Below are 9,667 nucleotides of genomic sequence, written 5' to 3' on the forward strand. Positions count from 1 at the left end.
ATATATGTTTTTTTGTGTGGCTTGGTTTTTTAAGTACAACATAATCATTATTTCTACTTTCCCAATGTAAAATTCACATTGAAGTGAAATACTATTCCAAAGGGGACAGCAAATCATGTTTTTGACTTTTAGTTCAATTTCACAACCAGTGCAACATGAAATCTCTGTTAAGTGCAACTACTAATGCCGTATCCTTCTGCAAAATAGATCTTTCAGAGAGAAACTTAAACAAGGGGAAAATTATACCAAGTTGAAGTGAAAACTCTTCTAGTGGGAAAATTATTTAGGTAGAAGAATTGTAGAATTATTCTTGTAGAATTTGTCATCATCCTAGGACTTTACCAACTTCATTTTAACAAAAATGTAACTATACATATGGTTGGTCAGAAGGCTTATTGGATTTTTAATATTGAAGAAAATTATGCTAATCTCTTGATATTATGAGTAAGGAGAAATATACATGTGTCTGTGGAAACAGTTAATATCTATTACACGTGTGTCATTTCTGTATTAAGCTATATATTTGCTTCTATTTATCATTTTTTGTGGTATTTCTTGGGGATAAATAATGAAATGTGATAGAAACATTTACATGAGACAAAAATAGTTTTTAATAATTGTTTTTTTCCTATAAACTATTTTTTTTAAGTATGAATTCCTTAGCATAAAGCTATGAATCTCTCTAGTAAACAATTTGGTTAACAATCTCTAGTCTGTGCATTTTTGTAGCTGGGTATTTTTGACAGTTTTCTAGCCTAAATATGTGTTCTATGTGCATTACCTCAATAACTAGTTGTATAATCTTCAATAAATTTATCTATATCACCTTAAGGCTGATGAATTTCAAATCTTCATCTGCAGCTCAGACCCTTCTCCCAAGCGCCTCATCCTTTTATCTCTTAAAATTTCCACAAACATGTAAGCATGTGCATGCTTATTATCTTTGCCTTCTGTGTAAATGACTCCTTCTGTAATTTCTTTTTCAGTCAATTTTTCTGTCATCTGCTCAGTGACCTGAGCAGAAAATCTAGGAGTCATTTCTGACTCTTCCCTCTGTCTCTCCACATCCAATATCGTTTCTTAACAGCTCTTGATTTGCTCACTTCACTTTCTCGTTGCCTCCCCTGGTCTAGTACAGCTTTTGCCTGATGGTTCTGCACTGCCCCTTAACTGTTCACCTGGCATCTTCTCTTGTCTTTCTAAAGGCCACAGTTCATAATACAACAGGATTCATCTTTCTGCAAAGTAAATCTGAGACTGTGTCATTGCCTGGCCAGATGTCATGCAAATGAATGCAATTTCCTTCACAGGCAACCTTTATGCAAAGGCAGAAAGAGGCAGCTGCCTCTAAAAGGTAAAATGAGGAGTGACCTGAAGTTTCTTCATCTTGAACTTCTCTCTCTGCAGCACCATCATATTATCTGAAATTTCCATTATCCTCATTTTTTGTTTTAGTAAATTGAAGTCTTGTTTTAAAATGCAACACTTGTTTTTTAAAATTAACTATTTGTTTTGGACTATAGTTTTACAGACAAGCTGGGAAGATAATACAGAGTTCATATAGACCCCTCATCTATTCTGCCCTCCCTGCCTTAACATATTACATTGTCATGCATGTTTATCAAAACTAAGAAGCCAACATTGGAATATTACTACTAACTAAACTCTAAACTCCAAAATTCATTCAGATTTCATCTGGTTTCCTACTGATGGCCTTTTGCCATTCCAGGATCCAATACAGAATTCCACAGTCATTTATTGATAACTTATTTTAAAATAATTTATTAGGTTAACTAGCTAAGCACTCTTTATACTCTGAAGCAATAGAGGGAGTTTAGGCCCGGAAGAGTGAACAAGGACAGAACAATTCAGAGGGCGTGTGTTGGGGCATTTGAGTGGTGAGCTCCAGGGTGGGATTTTAGGCTGTAAGGGTTAGGACACTGCTGGGGGACCCTCCGAAACCAGCGATTGCCCTTAGGATGCTTGATTTAGGGGATGCAAAATGGAAAAGGGAATGAATACAGGAGCAAAATGAATCATCGCAAATAAACATTTTAATAACAAGTTTGTCTGAGAATAATATTATTGATTGTGTAGATAATGATTGAATCATTATGATTCCAAACCCAGAATGAGAAGATATTTGGGGAAAACATTAAAAAGTATATATATACCATTAACCAGAATGGCAAATCTACAAATTTCTTCTTAAGAGATTCTTTGCATGGCCTTTGAAGGGGGTATTGGTTTAGGAATGGGTAAAGGTATTCTGAGGTTTGGGATAACTAGTTTCATTACTGTCTTGCCATGATAGGTTTTCTTCAGCTGATACAAAACTTATGATTGGCCTTAGGTATTCGAAGTCATGTTTTTATATTTAAATAAATTGTTTCAGGTTCCTAAGGGAGCAAATATAACTTTCAGGCTAAGTCAAGCACATAGGAACCTGAGGAGAATGTCTGTGTGGTTTGTAACTTCCCTGGAAGCATCAGCTGCATTCCCCTGCAAGGGGCAGGATATTGGATTAGCTGTCCACTAATAATTTCCTGGGAACATATTGTGTGGTTACAGGGACATTATAAGAAAAATCTGCATTAGATTTCTTTTTTAAAAATGAGACATTACACTTTTGCTTGCTATAATCTGCATGTGTGGGTAAAGGGTTTGTGTTTTGGTTATTTTTAAAGTCAAATTTTCCATTCCGAGGTAATATAATGTGCAACTCAAAATGAAGGATTTGTTCAAGTATTGAATATGAAAAACTTATTTTCAAAAAGCATATTATTTTCAGATCAGGCTCTTGTTATTATATCAGCGTGTGTAGACAAGATTAATGAGAAAATAGTTTGATTTATGCTAACTGTAGAGACATATAGCACAGTTTTTTAATTTATCATGTTTATATTATATATGAATATGCAAATAATTCATTAAACAGCAGTAACTGCATAGAAATAAAAGCAGTAAGAATCTGTTTCTTTTCATAAAGTGTCATAACCTTCTTAGTTATGTATATTTTAAGTGTTCATACCTAACGTTATAACTAGAAAACAGTAAGGGTCAGGATGATTTTTTAGAGTGGATTTCATCAATATGCTTGGTGATTAGAAAAGCCTAAAATTATAAATAAAACTTTCCACTGGTTCCAATGGAAATATAGCCCTAATGTCAAATCATTTTAAGTTTATTAGGCACTTGCATAACAACGCTTACTATAATTTAGATCATTTTATATTCTTGAGAATGGGAAAAGTAATTAAATTGGTGGTTTTATTAGTTAATGGACAGTTTTAAAGAGTTTATTTTTATTTTTAGAAAATCAAGGTGTACTTTCTTCTAAATAAGTGCTTAGGAGAAAAATGGATTTAATAGAAATCGAAATCTAACAGAATAAAATAAGTTTGTTATGATTAGTGAACTTGATTTTATTAATGAACTTTAACAAACTTGTTTGTAATGATGTGAAGTCTTAGTTTAGAATTTAAATATTAGGATTTTTCATCATTATATAAAACTTCGATTAATATTTTATTAGATGAATTAAAGACAGAAATTCATGATAATATTATCTGTTATAGAGTCTATTCTTTGAATATATGCTAATTGCAGGCTTTATAAATGACATGGAGATTAAAATCTTTTTAAGTCCTTAAGCATTGTACTTAACCTTTATGATGTTTTTGCTAGCCAAATTTGAAAGCATGCAAATGATTTATTTGAAATCTGGCAAGATGAAAAAAGAATTTTTAAATATTTTTAGTCAATTAGCAGTAGGATATTAAATTCACAATATAGTAAATCAAAAATATCATGTTCTGATAAAGATTTTCGTCCACTGTTTGTAGCACTGTTTTAGGTCGCAAATGTTTTTCTTACCAGAAAAGCCGAAAGGGCTTATTACAACACACTTCCCTTTACATTTTTTGTGATCTGAGAATGAGCATTTGCAGGATTCTACTATAAGCTGATCTTTGATTCTCCTCCTACCATGCAAACATTGAAATGAGAGAGTTTGTGTGCAAAATTCTTACAAAATGTGTATTGCTATTTTGTATATGTGCATTTTAATTTGAACACATAAATTGTGTTGTGAGATATATTTATTCTGCTTCTTGATGTCCTTCATTGACCTTTTAAAAAGATGCATCTGTGTCTGTCTCCTATGCTTCTTATTGCTGGAATATACTTCATTGTATCTGTTCACCTTATTTTTCCTACAATCAAATTCTTCTACTCTTGCAGAAACCACAGATATAGTTCAATTGAACATCTTCGACAGCTCCCTTTATTGCCATTTTTTAGATGAAACTGAGACATGGAGAGTCGAGTAATCTTACCAAGATGGCACGGCTGGAATTAGGATTCTGCAGCAGCCTCTGAGCCCCGACCGTGCACTGCTCTGGGTCAGTAGCCATCAGAGCAGTGCACTGCTCCTGTGTGTTATATCCCAAGTGGCTAGGCGAGCCTCAACTCTGATCTTAGTACACAGCTTAAGCAATGATAATTCAGTGACTGATTCAGGAATCTAAACTCTATTAAGCTTTATAATAAAGCATGTAGTGCGTAATGAAGAGCTAAAACTATTTTATAGCTATGGCCAAAGTTGAAATGGAAAGAGAACCGCCAATTATTAACTGTCTACCGTGTGTCAGGCATGGTAGCAGAAATGTTCTGTGCATAAGTAAATTTATCCACTTAGGTGTCCTATGAAGTAGCCTAAAATGACACCCTTCTCATAAATCAGAAAAGTAGCCCGGATTCTCACAATTTATAATTGCCAAAGTCAGAGGCTGACTCACTACTGGTCAGCTCCCAGAAACCACACTTATCTTAGTAGACCACAAGGTCTCATTGTAATGAATCCATTCTTTAAAAAAAAGAGGCAAGCGCGCTCGACTGCCCAGGTGTTTCTCTCATCTCGGCAAATCGCACGCGTAGTGTGACATTCTTTCCAAATAGCAAATTCTATTTGTTTGTCTGTTTTCTAATTTTAAATAACATATAGGAGGCAGTGAAAATATAAAACACATGTTTTATATTTGAAATCGAGATTCCTTTCTTTTTCGAAAACACACATTTTGAAGCTAACTTGATAAAAAATGTTGGAAATCGGTCTTCGTATTGAACAGCTGGTTGCAGTCTTAGGCGTTTAGAACCCTGCCCTCCTCTGTGTTGCTGGGGTACAGGTGGGCACAGTGACTATGTGAAAGTATTGTTTCTGTCTTCCACTGACCGCTGAGTGAAGGTGACCTGTAGGTCTTTATGGTGATTACGCCCAGGAATTATTAAGGGTCTGTATTAGTTCTTGGAAAGAACATTTTCAAAATCTTTTTTCAAAGAATTATTGAACAAAATTTTCTTATTCTTTCAATAGATTATTCAGTGAATCAACATCAGTTTAGGTACTAGAAAGTATCCTGAATGGTAAACCCTAGCAATAAAGACAGAACTAACAAGCCAAAATTGGGAAGTAATTTATGTTGGGCATAGGAGTGTTGCTTCCATAAGGCTTACTTTTCTCCTCTTATTTTTGCTAGAAGACCAGTCTTGGGAGAGGACAGGGTTGAGGAAGGGACAGACCAGAGAGTTGAACTCAGCATAGAAATTCTCACAGAATTTGCTGTTCTGGGAAGGTCCATATGTTGCCCAAGGAGGGGGTTCCTTAGAGGCAGGCTGACAGGTGAGGTGTGGGATGTCCCTCCAATCTAACCACATAGAAGATCGCTTTACCCCTTCCCCACACAGTGTCCATTCAGCTCAGAGTAATTAGCAGAAATAATTAATAGTGTTACTTCAAGAATGCCTTGGTTGCTTGATTTATTTTCAAATCAAATAGAAAACTGTAGTGTCCCCTTAACCAATCTAAAGGAATACTTGACATTTTTAAGTTTAATGACTATGATTATTCAGATAATGCAGAAATATAAGTGTCTAGAAATAATAAAGCATCGATCTCTCTTAAGGCTAGTATATGGTGGATACATTAATATTTATTGATATTTTATAATATGATAAATATTAGAAACAAGAAAAGAGCTATCAGCACTTGACATCATAAATTTTAAAGCATGGTACAAACTACTAATAAATTGTATGCACTTATGGATGAGTGTGATAGATATTTTAGAAAATGTGCAAATATGGTGACAACATTTCTTGAGTTTGGAATGGACATGCTGACTACAAAGTTCTTACTAAACTGCAATTAAAAATGTATAAACTACTTTGAAAGAATGTAATATTTTTAGGGTGGCCCAAACATGCAGTTTTTAAAATTATTTTTAAAATAAATAGTTGAAGAATAATGAAAATACTAATTTAAATATTTAAGATTTTAATCCTTGTAAAAGTAGCACTTTTATCTGCTCAAGTCCTGCCTAAGTTATTTAAACTATATTTGAATACAGATATAGAAAGAGTAATTTTATATCTAATATTCTTTTGTGTGTTATATACAACATCTTACATTTTCTTTATATAATTCATTATTTTAGAGTATGGTAATCAGGCATCTACTAGCTGTGTGCCCTTGAGTTAGGTCTTGTTATTACTTGTTGGTTGCTCTTCTAAAAAAGATAGAGGAAAGAGATGAGATAGTTTTTTACATTCCTTATAGCTCTAAAATTCTATGGGTTCTATGATCCTACGTCTTGTCTCTTTTTTTCCCTCCCTGTGGAGTCGGATATTCTTGGCGCATCTTACTCTTTTTATAGATTTGAATCAAAGACTACTTGGCACAGCGTCAGCTCACTGACAATATATGGCAATATATTATTTTGTGCAAATGGGACCAAATGAAAAGCTAGTAAAAGTTTTTCTTTTTATGATTCTAAACCTGCTAAATTTGATGAATAAGTTCTAATATTTGGCATTTTTATCTTTAAATGTCATCATTTTACTCTTTAGCAAGTTTATTTATATAACAAACTTTTAATGTCTTTATACTCACACAAATGAAATGCAGGAGAAATCACTTTCCTTCTTGCTCTCTTGATTTCTTCTTTGTTGACAGGATGAATGAGATAATCTGTGCTTCTTTTGGATGAATTTTTTTTCCAAGTGGTAGCTTTTCTATGTTGACATATTCCCTATCATATATATGCGTATATATATATATATTTTTCTATACAATTTTCATATAACTGCATTATTTCTGAGGTCAAGTTTAATATCTAAACACCATTGAATCCATTCCATACTCAAGATATTTAGATTTTAGTTAGTTTTAATTTGAAGGGTTTGGGTGGTGTTTCCACCAAGTGTGTAATAAATCAAGTTCAGCAATAACCTGGGCTCTCTGAGTCTCTTTTTTTTAGTGACCTGGTACCTCTACGTGTCAGTGTCCTGCAATCTTCATATTGTGAAGTCACTTACCTTGTGCTATGTAAATTATTTTTCAGTCAAAGATATGTAAATCTTTATTTTGCAACTGTACCCAGCTGCGGAAAAGGTTTAATTTGAGAGATTAAAAAAACAAAAAACAAAAAACAAGCCATTTTCCCCTCTTCTTCTGTAAGGAGCATTTGCATGGCTTTCACAGGGTCTAAATGTTTGCATAGGAAATCTCTTATTTTACATGTGCATGCTTCATAACCTCATGTCAATGATTCAAAGCTCACCTGAAGGACGTTTAAAATGCTTAAAAGCTGCTACTATTTTTATATTTTCAGCCAATTGGGAAATGATTTTTAATGCATAAACATCATCTTTATCCAGTCAAGTAGACTTGAAGGGACATTGTCACACGATAGTATTTTTTATTTTAAAGAAATGGACCTAAAATTGGAGAGAGATACTTGGAGTGGTAAACTAGAAAGAGACAATCATTTCATCTGCCCAGATCGTCTGAATCATTCTTGCATCAATCAAATTCTCAGCTCTTTCAGTAAGATTATCTTTAATGCCCATCCTATTCAAGGATTTAGAGGTACTAACAATTAATTTACAAAATATAGTTTATTGTCCTGTTGTAACACTGACATACCACAAAATGAAGTAGATTAGTTTGCCATGCTCTTGACATTTTGGGGTTCCAGTTCAAATAACTCTTTTTTTTCTTCTTTTATAACCCTCAAATTAAGTAATATAACTCAAGTATTATATAGCATGGGGAAATATATTTACATTTCTTTATCTTGGCCTTTTACTTTGCTAACTATATCTTATGTATGTAGTGCTTGAAATGTGATGTATCTATAAAAATACTTAGCATGATTATTAGCTTTACCCCAACAATCCTTAAAGTTATGTTATTAATTTTTCCTCTTGCTTCAGTGTCTGCATACTTAGCACAGCCCTTATATCCCTAGGATACTACATAAAGTGACTGAGGAGAAATGAGCTCCATGAGAAGAAAATAGCTCACATAGAAATGCTGATTAAATTCTCAGAATTAAGAAGTCAAAAGGGAAGAGCTGATGTCACGTGATGAAGTAGGTCATTGTAACAGACTACCTTTACCTAATAAAAGTAGGCCGTTCCATTAAGCAAAACACAATACAACGCAACGCAACAAAGCAAAACAAAATAAAACAAAACGGGGGACTGGATGGCTCTGTACATAGAAATAGAAAATGTATCCTCTACAGAATCTCTCTTTCTTCTTAAGTTTTCTCTAATGGTTTTATTTCATTTAAAAATATATATTAAAAGTAATTATTTTAAGTCTGATTAAAGATAATGGTTTAAGTCTGAAAAAACTTTTACATTTGAGTACAGATTTTTGAGTAATAGATTGTTTGAGTAAATAGATTTTAGACTGATTTTCCGAACCAGTTCGATTACTGAATTTAGCCCCCAAATACAGTGTTTTATAGATAATTGATGAATTCTGAAAGAAAGTAACATTGCTGCTTTTTAAAGAAAATTTTATTGTAAAATACTTGTGTATAGACGATGTTGAGTGAAAAATAGTGGTATATTTTGGCTGCTGAAGTCCAAGTCCATGTTCATCTACTTACTATACATATCGTTGGGCAAATTATTTAACTTTTGCAAAACTTTATTTTTCTATCTCCGATATATAGAAAACAGCATTGAGCTCTCAAGCTTATAGTGAAGATTAAATGAGGCAATCCACCTGGGTATTTATCAAAGTGACTGCTTCATTAACAAATGATAGCTATTGCGACAGAGGGATCAGCATTTTAATAATTCATTTGAATATAAAAATCAAATACAACTTAGAGTATTAGTTTTAATCATTAGTAGAAAAACAACACTGTACTTGAGAGCAAACATAAGTGACATGGTTGAGAAAAAAGCAGGTACTGCATGTTATCAAGTCAGGTCCTTTCACATTTGTGAGGGAGAAGAGAGTTTCCAGGGAGAAGCCAGACCTTGGTAACCTCACACCTTAAGGGCAGACCATGGTAAAATTTTGAAATAGAGATGGCAAATCCTGAGAACTAGGTTAGAAAGAAAAGCCATTTGCGTGACAGAATTATGCTTATTGTCTACAGATGCAAGATTCTGAAAATGTGATTTACAGAGTTTATAAGAAAGGCAGTCAAGGAAGGAAGAACTAAAGATACGGATTGAGGTTTCAGCCGAGGTGTCGTTTAGTCAGGGCTATGGGTGTTGTGAGAGAAATTTTAAGGATGAATGTGGTAATATATATGAAACACTCTGTTCCTTGGAAGAAAAGTTCTATAAAAACATAACATAT

General features: G+C 33.4%; 1 protein-coding gene across 1 annotated transcript in view; it reads right to left on the reverse strand.

The window, feature by feature from the left end:
- Positions 1–7,059, reverse strand: part of RGS21 (regulator of G protein signaling 21) — a 39,984-nt gene extending 32,925 nt beyond the window's left edge. The window contains exon 1 of the mRNA XM_011360866.1: positions 6,950–7,059. The gene's annotated coding sequence lies outside the window, so the exon portion shown is untranslated. The remainder of the gene's footprint in view (positions 1–6,949) is intronic.
- Between the last annotated feature and the right edge of the window lie 2,608 nt (positions 7,060–9,667).

Source organism: Pteropus vampyrus, unplaced genomic scaffold (assembly GCF_000151845.1).
Source record: "Pteropus vampyrus isolate Shadow unplaced genomic scaffold, Pvam_2.0 Scaffold60, whole genome shotgun sequence".
In the NCBI taxonomy this organism is placed as follows: Eukaryota; Metazoa; Chordata; class Mammalia; order Chiroptera; family Pteropodidae; genus Pteropus; species Pteropus vampyrus.